We start from the raw sequence: 12,698 nt of genomic DNA on the forward strand, positions 1-12,698 counted from the left end.
ATTACCTTCAGTGTGCGGGGAAGACATCTGGAGGTTTGCCACAAACTTCTGGTGACATCTGGAGGTTTGTCACAAACTTCCGGTGATGGTAGATTGCCCCTTAATCAGCTCCTGAATGGGTCCATCTCCACACTTGCAAGTTAAGGAGTCAGAATCCATGTGAGAAATCCTAACAAAAATAAATGACTGTGAGAGACCGAAGGAGTTAATGTCTCAAACGTTGTGGTGGGGCAAGTTCTGCTTTAAGGACTAACTCTGCCTAGCAAAGAACCACAGGTGAAAAGAAGCCCATCAGCACCCATCAGCAACGGGAGGGGGAGGGCATGCTGGAGGGTGCACGGCTCCCTGTTCTCTTGTGCTGCTCTGATGTGCTGAGCAGGGCAGCTCACCATGTATGGCAAAAGATCACATCGGCAGGAAAGGGCAAACTACTCCCCAAACGACACCCCCCAAGCCCACGGCCCAAAGGCTATCTAGTAAGCCTAATGAGTTCGAGCGCCAGCCCGAAGGAAGGGCAAGCAGATTATAAAAGGACATGAACTGAAGCCCCATGTGCACAAGCCCACCGGGACAGGACCCCTCGGCTGACTGAACCAACGCTGGATCCAGGACTGGTGAAATCTTTCTCTTCTCTCTCTCTTCCCTTTTCCTCTTCTGTAATCCCTACACCTCATCCCTTTAGACATAAACTGTTGACCAAGTTTGAGACCAGGAATGGATCCAGCCGCCCCCAGGCTCCTCACTGAGGAGGAGTCTAGAAATCAAGGGGGTCCGCTCTGAACCTCGTGACTCAGCGGGAGGGATCCCCTGATTGTCTTCCCTGAACTGACTCCCAAACAGGCAAGGCCTGTAGTATATGTTTGGTGATGCATGGTTAGCACATGTTACACAGTGCACTGACACAGTTTCATGCCAATTTTTGTTGCGAGCATACCAATTTTGGTGGTGAGCATGCCAGTTCTTCTTGTGAGCGAATAAAAATTGAGTTTTGTGAGTTAAAGGATCCCTGGTGTCGTTTCACCTTAATGCTGACCTGGGAATCAGCAAACCTGAGTCATCATCCTGAGAAATCGGGATGTGACAATGACCAAAAAAGAACTGAAAATAAGAGGTGATGAAAGCAAAGGGGAATGGGATGAGGAAGTGTAATGGCATCATCACTTTTTCACAATTTTGAGCACAGGCATCCGATGGTGGAAATCTCAGCATTGCGTAGTAATTCATTCTGACACTAATGGAACTATTTAAAAGGCATGATAATATCTTTCTGAGGAATAATGCATGGTACTTGAAAGCAAACTTGGCATGATGAGGAGGAAGAGAAGACACATACTCCACTGTGGTATCCCCTCACATGTTTCTAAATGAGAAGAACTATTGTTTCAAAGCGCTTCAAAGAACTATTGCTTGTTTCATTTATGACAAATAGTGCTTCTGTCACTGGAGGGGCAAGAGTTGTTTATGTGACATTGACCTTCATAACAGTACAGCAAAAACCAAGCAGTATGTGAAGGAAAAGAGTGTGTTGATATCTTCTACATGCAAAAACCAACCAAACAACACACCTAAATTCTTGAAAGATGTTGGTTCAGCCACTTGCTCCACCTAGTACAGTCATCATCTAGCCAAATTCACAATAATTTCCACAGGGTTTCACTTGAACAGAAATAAGTCAAGTAAAATTATCAGGATTTGGCCCATAAATATATAAATATGCTGTTACCAGATTTAGTTACTGTTATCAGTTTAAACCAGAAGGCTACCTGACACAATTTGGGGAACCTGATCCCACCCTCCCTATTTAATACATCAAGATAGGCTTTTACAGGCAGGTCACAATGAGTTTGAAGTTTGAATTCCCATGGGCTGCATCTAGCACAGGAGCAAGCACTATTTTCATTTCACTTACAATGGACTTGATTTCCATAAATCTGTGCATTTATAACACTTAAAGATACCATGACTCTATATGAAATCACAGCAATTGCACTGGCAGAAATTGAAAACGGGCATTTATACTGACTTATTAAAAGTCTGGGTCAGCAATAAATAAGTTAAAATATGTCTTAAAAATCCAAGGAGTTATGTGCTGTATTTTAGATCAATAAAAATAATGACAGTGTTTGAAGCTGTATTACAGCCAGTTTTATAGCCAAACATTCAGAGAAGTGTTGTAAGACTGACCGAACTGCACATTTGGGCTTCTGCCTAAGAATTACTATGCTAGGCAGAACACCATCTAGAAAACTGGGAAAATTCGGTTAGAAACACATCTCCTTAGAGTTGTGTTAGTTACTTTCAGTGTTACTATCCAGATGACAGTTCCGGATCCTGTCCGGAATCACTCTTCTTAATTCTCTCTACAATAGCCAGCATATGCATATACATGTATACACTCAGGTCGTCCAGGCTGAGAAGTGTAACTAGCCATTTTAAGCTATTCTTATGCTAAACAGGGCTTAGAGTGTAAAATCTTTTGTTATTTTATCTACTTGCATTTGTACAGTTAGCATTTTGCTTGAAGAACTTACGATAGTTCATGTTTAATGTGGTATAGGGAAGAAACAGAACATGGATTTCTCACCTGACTGACAAACTTTTAGACCTGAATATTCAATAAAAAGCATGTCCTTTATTCAGGCAAGGTCAGTAGGTCAAATATATGAACCCTAAACATATCTTTTTTTCTTTTTTTCCCTTCTTTTTTCTTTTTCCCTTCTTTTTTTCTCTTTTCCTCCTTCTTTTTTCTTTTTTCCCTCCTTTTTTCTTTTTCCCTCCTCCTTTTTTCTTTTTCCCTCCTCCTTTTTTCTTTTTCCCTCCTCCTTTTTTCTTTTTCCCTCCTTCTTTTTTCTTTTTCCCTCCTTCCTTTTTCTTTTTCCCTCCTTCTTTTTTCTTTTTCCTTCCTTCCTTCTTCCTCTCTGCTTTTTTCTTTTTTTGATTTTTGCTTTTATTTTCTCTCCCTGTGTCATTCCTATCTGCCTCCTTCTCCAGCTTGTCCAAGTTCCTCTGAATCAGAAGCATTTTCCTGCATTCTAGATATACAGATTTACCTGAACAGCCCATCTATCGAACTTTCATCTTAGACATAATGTCAAGTTCATGTTGTCATATTGCCATGCAGAAAGTCTGTGCCTTTCTTAAAGCAAGATAACAGTAGTAACAGATGAACCACTATCAAACTTCCCAAAACATCTCTAGGGTTTACATTAGCTACTTCTCCAAAAAGAAATTTTCTTAATTTGCTTAAAAACAGTAACTATTTCTTCTGCCCTCTAACAATTGTGAGAAGTTACCTAAATTAACATTGTCCAAAAAGATGGATATGTATGTTTAGACTCACTGACAATTCCAAAGAATTTACTAAAAATATATACAGAATATTCATTGAAATAAACAACTACTTGGACAACACAATTTGACAAATATCTGCATACATCAAAAATAAAACAAATGTTATGTAGTCTGAAGAATTCGGTCAATTCACAGGTTTAATTGGTCAGCTGCCTTCAGCAAACATGTCTGCAAGACGATATCTAACATGGAAGAGATAGGAAAGAGAAAAGACATTTGTAACAGGAAGCTTAAGAGACAAGATGGACAAAAAAAATCTGAACAGTTTATTCTGAATCTCTCAGAATGTGAATCATCTGACTAAATGGAGATGTTTAATCTGAGTTAGTCACTGTGGATTTCCTGTCTAATCTATGACAATCTAATCAAAATAGTTGGTGGTGTCCAGGACATGATTAATCTCATCTGAAATTAGATGTCTAAAATAAACCAGATCAATCAAGCCTGAAAAGTGCCTATGAAGGCACTTCTAAGTGAAGAGAACTTCACTAATTGAAAAGGGAGTTTAGGAGAATAGCTCAGACACTTATGTCTATACTGTAGATGTATACAGCTAGATGAGATAAGTCCTGCCCTTGGGCTCTTCAACTTACATTCAGCAGCAATTTGAAACTTGATTTGTGGATCACTGGGTCAGATTCTGCCAGTGGAAAGCAGAAAAGAGACCAGAATGGAAAATCAAATCATTCTTTCTTAAGTGTAAGAAACAAGGAAAAATTCCTACATTATTTTTCTCTGACTCATCAGTTTTGAAATTACATCATTAAATGTATAATTAATGCCATACCAATATGGCATATTTAGAAAGCTGCTGTGTCAATTTTTCTAGAATACAGTGATGTAGTCACTTTCAGCTACTTTATTGTGCAATGCTAATGAGTTAAAGCAACTGGGATAGCACTTCAGATTTTCCAGTTCTGGAATCATGTATCTGTGAAGCCTGGGCTTCTGTTAAAATAAAAAGGTCATCCAGTGGGATAAGCAGAAGGTGGTGGTGGGGGAAGAAATATTATGTGGAAGACCATTAATTTGAATAAACATTTGCCTCTGGGCAGTCTAAATTCTAAAAAAAACCTTGAGTTGACAGCTCAAAAGGCTCAAGGGTTAAAAGAGGATGTTTAGAAGACTGGGTGGGTTTTACACAGGTAATCTAATGAAGCAGAATAGAAATAAAGGCAGTGAGCTAAGGAGAACTGATTGGTGAACTATGGCTGTTACACACATCCTAAAGAAGGAAGGTAAACAAAACCATACACTCAAAAAGATTTCAAAAGCTCTTGGAGGGCACAGTTCTGCTTAGGAAGTTATAGTGTACCTTCATAGTAGTTCATAGTATCTGTAGTCTACCTCACAGTAGAGATTCTTTAAAGCTAGCCCAAATAGCAGAGTTAACGTGACCTTAGCACTACAAGGGTCTGCAATACCAAAACCCAGTGCCACTGTTTGGAACCATCCTAGGATCACATTGATGGCTCATATATCTTTAGGCTATGAGGTAACTCCCAGCGATGGCAAACCCTTAGAAACCACTTGTGTGACTGTTTTCTTTTGTTATCTCTATGTCAGGAGTCAGAGGGAGTTGCAAACTGCTACCATTCTCTAGATCCAGATAATCTCAACATTTAAATGTCAGCACCACCCTAGCAGTTCCTCCCATGGTATTCACATCAGCTCATACCATGTAGTGCTTTTACTTTTCACATTTTGGTACTCTTTCTGTAAATCTCCAGGGGAAAAACACAGTGGTAAAACCAAGTGGTTTATCTCACTGACATTTGAGGCACGGAAACTCTGAGTCTTTTGTGAATGTACAAGGATGTAGTAACTCCCTGCCAGCTTCCCAGACCTGGTAGTGGCATAGGGAGGGATCTGGGGGCCTCTGGGGGAATGAAAGGAACTGAGTGGCCCATGGAGAAATTAGGCAACATGAGGAGAAAAGAAAAAGGTTAGGATGTTTATTTTAAAGTTGAGCTTCACTCAGATAACGTGAACCTCTAGGGCCTATCAGCTTGTCTGGATGTAAGATTTGTGGCACTTTCTGTTGGGCCATTAAATGAATTACACAAACTGCTCATAAAAATACATCTTCCCAGTCATGGATTTTTTGCTGCTCTTAATGTTGTGCCTGAAAAGAAATATAAAGGAGAATATACACATATGCACACATATTTATGGATACGTGTATGTATATATGTGTGTGCATGTATCCTTCCATTTCTATTGAAGCAAACAATAACTTATTTTTACATATTTGAAGCATCTTTTTTTCCTCAATAGCTAACAGAAATGAAATCTCATTTCTTCTAAAGAAGACTCTTGTATTTGCCTAGGGAGACTTGTAATTATCCTGCTAAGAAAGTTAGTAACAATAACTATTTCATCAAAGTTCACAATCAGTTTAGGAGTGGGGAAGAAAGTGAAGAATATGACTTAGGGATAGGATATTGTCATGATATGACAAAAAGCTCCTTGAAACCTGGTAAATTTCTTTTTAAAAATCATACTGTGCCAGGGCCTAAGTTGCCAAATTAAAAATGAATATCAGTAAGGTATGCTTTCAGTTTTAAGAACATGTGAAGTATTAGTTAATATATTTAGAAATCTACCCTTTTACTTCAATTTTATACAGCCTATTTTCAACAAGTTGAAATATGTATGTGTGTTGCAGGCATAACGTTACTTAACAGAAGTAATTTCTTGCTGAGAATTAACTTTTGGCTACTTTTATTTTCTGACTATTAAAGTTGTTCTGAATACTTAACTCAGCTAAGCAAGAACTGAAACATTCCCAGTTTGAGTAAGAATCACCTTAGTTTTTCCTTAATGGAAAAAACCTGGAATTATAAAAACCACTTTGGGTCCGTAGTGCCAACCATGCTTGAGATCAATGTACAGCAATCCTTACTCCTGACCTTGGAGGAACTACCAGATTTTCCTCTCAGATTCTTACTAGAGATGAGAAATGCACACAGGTGAAGTGGGTCTCTTGACTAATACCCTTCAGCCAAGCTCACATTATCCTCTTGGGGCTTTAGAGATAGCCATAGATCAGCATCCAGACCTATCAAGAAAATGGAGGACAAGTACCATACCTTCATGGACCAAGACTGTTTTTACTATGCCTTGTTTTTCTTTTAAGTGCAGTTAAATCAAGGCAACATGATCTGTATAAGAGAATATCCCCATGGCAGTTCTCAGACAAACAGTGGGAGGAAAGCATAAGCCCTGGCATGCTAGGGAACATTTTTGAATAGGTGAGTGCCACTGCTGCTCACCAAAACTAACAAAATTACTTTAACACCTCTTGCTTTTTCTTCCTGAACTTTTGCCTTGTTCCACTATGGTCTGAGGCTTGTGGTCATTGCTAGCATGAAGATCTGTATGTCCCCAGCAAGCTGCTACTTTCAACCAGCTACAGATATGCAAACATAATTTTATTAAAAATAAATCAACAAGTTATTACAGTAGCCACCTGCAGCATCTCTGAGCTGCAGGAGCATGGGCAGAGACAGGTCAATGTCAGGAAAAGCACAAAGATACAGGATTTCACTATAAAATAAACACTTGAGATGAGGGTTCCTGATTTTTCCTGGTCTCTGGAAGAATAGGAAGGAGGGCAGCAGCAATGGAGGCAAGGAGGAATAAAAGAGAAGGTCACATGACCAAAGCACCTGGGAATGAGAGACTTTTCAGGAAGGAGACTGTGTACTGTCAATGGAAGGACCTCAGGCACTGACAAACACCAAGCAGAACTACCAATAAACACTCAGGGTCAGAAAGCTTTACAAGCACTTTTTTTTATGATGATAAGGAGTTTAAGTGAACTTGGATGATCAGTTTAAGGTCTCATGAGAACTGTTCAGCAGCCAAGAATAAACTCAAGAGTAGTCTCTTGACTCTTTTGAGATCAATGGAAGATCTACCATTGACTTTGTGGCACTAGAACTTCCTTGCAGCTGTTGGAGTCTGAGCCTGGGACTGCCATATTATTCTTGTGTGTTTTACCCAGAAGCAAAAGGATTTGAGGCTGAGAGAAGTAGATCTCTATTTGTGCTAATTTACAACGCCAAATAGATTTGTGTTTGATTGCTGACATTTACAATTGCTTTTCTTGCTGTTTTCTGTATGTATAGAATTCTATTTCTACCCTTTCCTACTCCTGGCTCTGCTGTAATGCCCTTTTGCCTGGAGGGAGGAAGAGGAACAGATGGCATGCAGCGAGGCAATTGAAAAGCATAGAAAAGCAGTAAAGTTCCACAATTAACTTCTCAGGCTGTCTCCTCAAGTCATTCCCCTTGTGTCTACCATGCAAAGTTAATGATTATAAAACTATTTCCATCTATCTATCTACTGTCTTAACTGATATTAAAGTGACCAAAGCAATTTTGATTGACATTTGCTAAGTCTCATAAACTAGTTAATTCTGATCAATCGTAATTACCCATACTGCTATAAGCTTTATGTATCTCAGCCACCAAAATGGGCCATTCACCAGCTCCCAAATGTGAACTACTAAATGCTCAGGCCTCAGAAGTCTGGAAACCTAGTTACAAAGCAGTATGGGCAGAACTCAAAAGAGAAAAATGAAAGGGAAAGAAATTAACAAGAACAAATAAAGTGTTCAAAATAAAAAGGATCAAGCTGCTTGCATTGTAAATGGAACATCCTCTGAAACCTCACTGCAGCTAAGTTGATGCTTGCTAACATTCTCTCCACAAAAAGGAAATGAAGGAAAGATGTTGATTTTCTGGAGTAAATGGTTATCCACTGTGTTAGTGTTAGAGAACAGATTGAAGAAATTATAAAACTAGTGTAAATAATTTTAAGTGTGCAACAGCATACAGCATCAATTTAGATGACCTGGTAATTTGGCATGAACCCAAGGAATCATTCACTGACCTATATTTATGTTGTCTGTTTTCAAAAAGCAGCCAAAATCCAGGGTGTTGTGAGATGTTTGGAAGTAATTTCCGTTCCATTGAAAAAGACCACTAGGTTGTTCTGCTTTTAAAGGGCGGAATTACCAGTTCCAGTAAGATATTTTCTAATCCTGAAGTGTTTCAGGCTTAATCTTAGTTTTCCAGCTGGTTCTGAAGAGTGTAACACACCACCTTGTAAAGGCATGTAAAAAAGATACCCAACTGTATTATTAAAAACAGCTATTGGAGCAGAACAGGTCCAGTCTTACTTTGCACTTCTTGCCTTTTAAAAATTTAATTAAAGAATGCTGGAATTCATAGGGCTATCAGATTTTTGTGTTTTCTTTCTTTTTTTCAGTGGCCAGGCTCAAATTCACACACAGGTGTACATGTTAATGTCATACCCTGAAATGATCTAGGTAAATGCCAAATATTATATCTGAGTTTGTGCTGTAGGTTCTATTGACAGCTCTGTCAGCCTTTGAGAGATTCATGCCTTCACATTTTCAGACCCTGCATTCTGTATGACATTTTATAGCTGAAACTCAGGTGGGGCCACAGCACAAAATGCTAAATGCGTTGTGTTCTCAGGAGTTCAGAAGCTGCAGAGGATTTCTGTGTCTTTCACCAGTGTGGCTGTGCAATGGAGGCATTCAGCCTGCTCCAGGAGCACAAGAGTCTAGTCAGCTGTGGGCCCATTAGCCACATATCGTGTTCTCACTCACAGGTCACAGAGCCTTTTTTAGCTCCTAAAGCTGTTATCAGAGACTTAAAGGGCAGAAAGGACACAATGACATTCTCATCTGATCTCCTGTAGTGTGAGATTTTTTCCAAAGGTATGTCTTCCAGAAAGATAGCCAAAGTAGAACCCACATGGGTGTGCATTTATTACTTCCACTGTTAGCTGTTTTACTTACCCTCATTGCTAAGAAGCTGGAAGTCCTTTTCTAAACATTTCTTTCTAACACTCTGAAGATAAGTTCTATTCCTTTTCCTGCGTACATTTCCGGAAGTATTTCTTCATAGCCAGCTGTATGAAAAGGATTCAGTTACAGTATGCACACTTAGTCAGGAAGGTCAGATGTTTACTAGTAACCTATCCTCATTCTTTACCACTTCTTTTTTTTTTTTTTTTTTTTTAATATGTAAGCCTAAGTGGCAAAGGTTTTATGGAGCCACTGCATGAATGTAGTGTTCAAACACATCTGAAAATTGGGAAGAAAAAAAATGTTGAAAGATTTGGCTCAGAACCTGTGAAGATTATCTGCTGCTACAAAAGAGGGACTACCGAACACATCTAGTATTAAGCACACTGAATAGCCAGCTGACTGCAGTTCACTAAGGAAGCTTCCAGTTCATCATGAGCCAAAATATGTGATGGGATATAGAGGAATTCAAGGAGAAATTACTTTGATTTACAATCAGTGAAGGTATTTGCAGACAGCCTGAGCAAAGATGAATCATGTCAGTCAGAATTCCAAGTTATTTGAATCTCAGGACAAAAAGACAAATATGTATGTAGTCTGAGAGTAGAAAATGGGATGGAGACCAGGAGACCAGTGTAAAGAAAACCTAGAAACAAGCAGACTCCTACTTGTATTTGTTGTATGAAAAGTATGGGTTTGTCTTACATGCTACTCCAGTTTTCCTGGATTAGACTGTTTCTAAAAAGCATTGGGCTGGTTTTGGACTGATTCTAGCCCTGTACTCAAAAATAAAAAAGCATAACAGAAGCATCTACAAACCAAAAGGTGTTGCCTGGGGAAGACTGACTGGGAGAATGATATTAAAAATACAGGTGTTTGTCAGTGCTTTGGGAGCAAAGGTTGCAATCTGGATGTCCTTCTTCATTGTTATGTTTATCACAAAACATGGCTAAGCAGTACCAGAAATAAAGATCTTTCTGTAAGAGACTGACCTTCTCACCACTGGAGGAAATATTTTATAGCTACGAGAGAAGGAATAGAAATAAGACACAGAACAGCCTCCTCCTTCTCATGATGTGGGGAACAATGATTTTTTTCTTTCCACTAGCAATTGTGCTTGGACCAAGCTCACGGTTATAAAATAATGAACATAACAGGAAAAAATATTATAAGTTGCCTTTCCTTCCACTCATCCATGTATAAATTTAAACCAAATAATAATAAAACAAACTGGCAGCTGGTGTTTTAAGTTGCCAGCTTGAAAGGCCTCGTAAAATAAAACTTTCTTTCTATGCTTTCTTCTCCTGAGTAGTTATTAATTTTTGTTTTGTGCATTTTTCAGTTATATGTTCTTGCTAACAGACCAATGAAAAACAACAGCAGCAGTGAATGGAGCTGAGCAGCAACTGACAACACACCTGGAGTTACAAAGACTTTCATTTTCAAAGCTTTTTCCTTTTTCTCTCCTGTTCTCATCAATATCTGCATGTAATGGATGATGTGGCAAACAAAACAAAACAAAGCAAAACAAAAACTTCAAAGAGAAAGTAAGATAAAAAAATAATTGATGCTAAAAGCTGAATACAAAAGAACATGGTCATCATATCAAAAGTGCCGTTATCACAACCAGATTGCAGCATAGTCTGGTCTTTGCAATCCAGAACACAGACACAGAAAATTTAGGAATCTTGAAAAAACATCAAAACGCATCTTGCCCAATCTAATGGCCAGCAAGTCCAAATACACAAGGTAAAAATGTGGGTGAAAAAAATGTATTGTCATATTTCCCAATTTATAAACAGGGAAAAGGGTGATGGGGGAACAGTTTTCAGAATGGCTAAATGGTAATTGGATGCCTAATTGCTGTTCAGAAAATGGAAAAATCTCCCATAGGGGTATGTCTGGTTTATTCTTTTATATGTGTAGTTGTATGACATGTCAGACTTGGCAGGAAAACTGGCTCAGATGTACCTGCCAAAAGGGGGGTTATTGTTTACTGGGATCATTTTGTTGTTCTGGTTAACATTGTAGCCTAATAAGCAAATGCATTGGCATGGCTGATAGAACAACAACTTTTATCCATGGTAAAAAAAAAAAAAAAAAAGGAAGGAATTTTTGTGGCAAGCTTTGCTGGCAAAACAAATGCATTATGTAACTTCAGGGCAAGTCTCTCAACCTCCAAATCCTCCATCCCCCTCTCTGATACTTTCTGGTTTATCTGCTGTAAGTTTTATGACTATTGCCTGAAAGAAAACAAATCATTTAAGAATGTATTGTTTAAAAAAAATAATCAGCAACCATCTCATAGTGTGTGACAGCCCTTGCTCAGCTGAGGCTATGAAGAACTGGAATCTGGAGAGTCCCAAGCAAGCCAAGATGTGTGATGAAGTCTTGGTGTGTACATGAGATAATGATAACAGTAGAAGAGCATAGATAGTGTGATGAAAAGGGGCTATATTTGAAACCTATCTAGCTGACACCCTGTTGCAACATGAGTCTATTTTATGTCAAAAATCTTTCAAGATATCTTGATGGTAGCAGATACTAAAACCTGAAAACAACATCCTTTCCTAAAATTCTCCAGTCCTTGACTTTTCATAATTCTGTCATTTACATTCCTCTGTGACACTTATTCAGCAGTAGAAAATGCCTACTTTGAGTCTCAAGAAACTAAACAATCTTCTTCACTCAGTAAATAAAGATACATTTACCTCCCTAGCAAACACATGTACATGGTTTGATATTGTATCACTTGTATGCAAAATTATGAAAACCACAGTTTCATTTCCCTGCTTATCCCAATATCACATAAGAACAGACTTGAGATCAATCAAAATAACTGTATGTTTCCTCCTGAAAGATAGCTTAATTCTGCTTTGGTTAACTGACTTTGCTAACAAGTAGTTAAAAAGTGTCTCAAGTGGCGATATCCAAGTATCTTCAGCTCTTGAGATTCAACATAATAACATGTATTTTTCTACTAATATAGTAATAATCAAATGCCAGTGAGTGTGATACAAATGATTTGGACCTAGGTGATTGTGAAAGCCTTACAAATCACTATGTAGAAGTGTGTCTGTAAATTTGAATTCCCTGTGGACCAAAGTATTGTACTACATTTTACTATATACAGTACTTAACATGCACATATGTAGATACCATATGCTGTGAAGAGGATTAAATTAGCATATTTCCCCACTTACAGAATGTGTTTGCCATGGCTGTTTCATTTTCATTGTACTGAAAATGTGTCATACAGTAATTTTTTAAAAGATTTTTATGTTATTCCATACACTGCCTGTTTAACCTAAAATGTTGCTGTAGTTCGTAATAATGAGACAACAGTGCATTGAATTAGCTGTAGTAGAAATTGATAAAAAGGGAAATTTCAAATGTATCTGTTGAAAAATCATCTCTGAGATTAAAGAAGGTTGGAGGGGCATGAAAATGTGTGCTAAATGCTATGAATATCCTTCTTCCCAACCCTTCATGGCATAGATTA

The sequence above is a fragment of the Haliaeetus albicilla genome, chromosome Z (genome assembly GCF_947461875.1).
Source record: "Haliaeetus albicilla chromosome Z, bHalAlb1.1, whole genome shotgun sequence".
Taxonomy (NCBI): Eukaryota; Metazoa; Chordata; class Aves; order Accipitriformes; family Accipitridae; genus Haliaeetus; species Haliaeetus albicilla.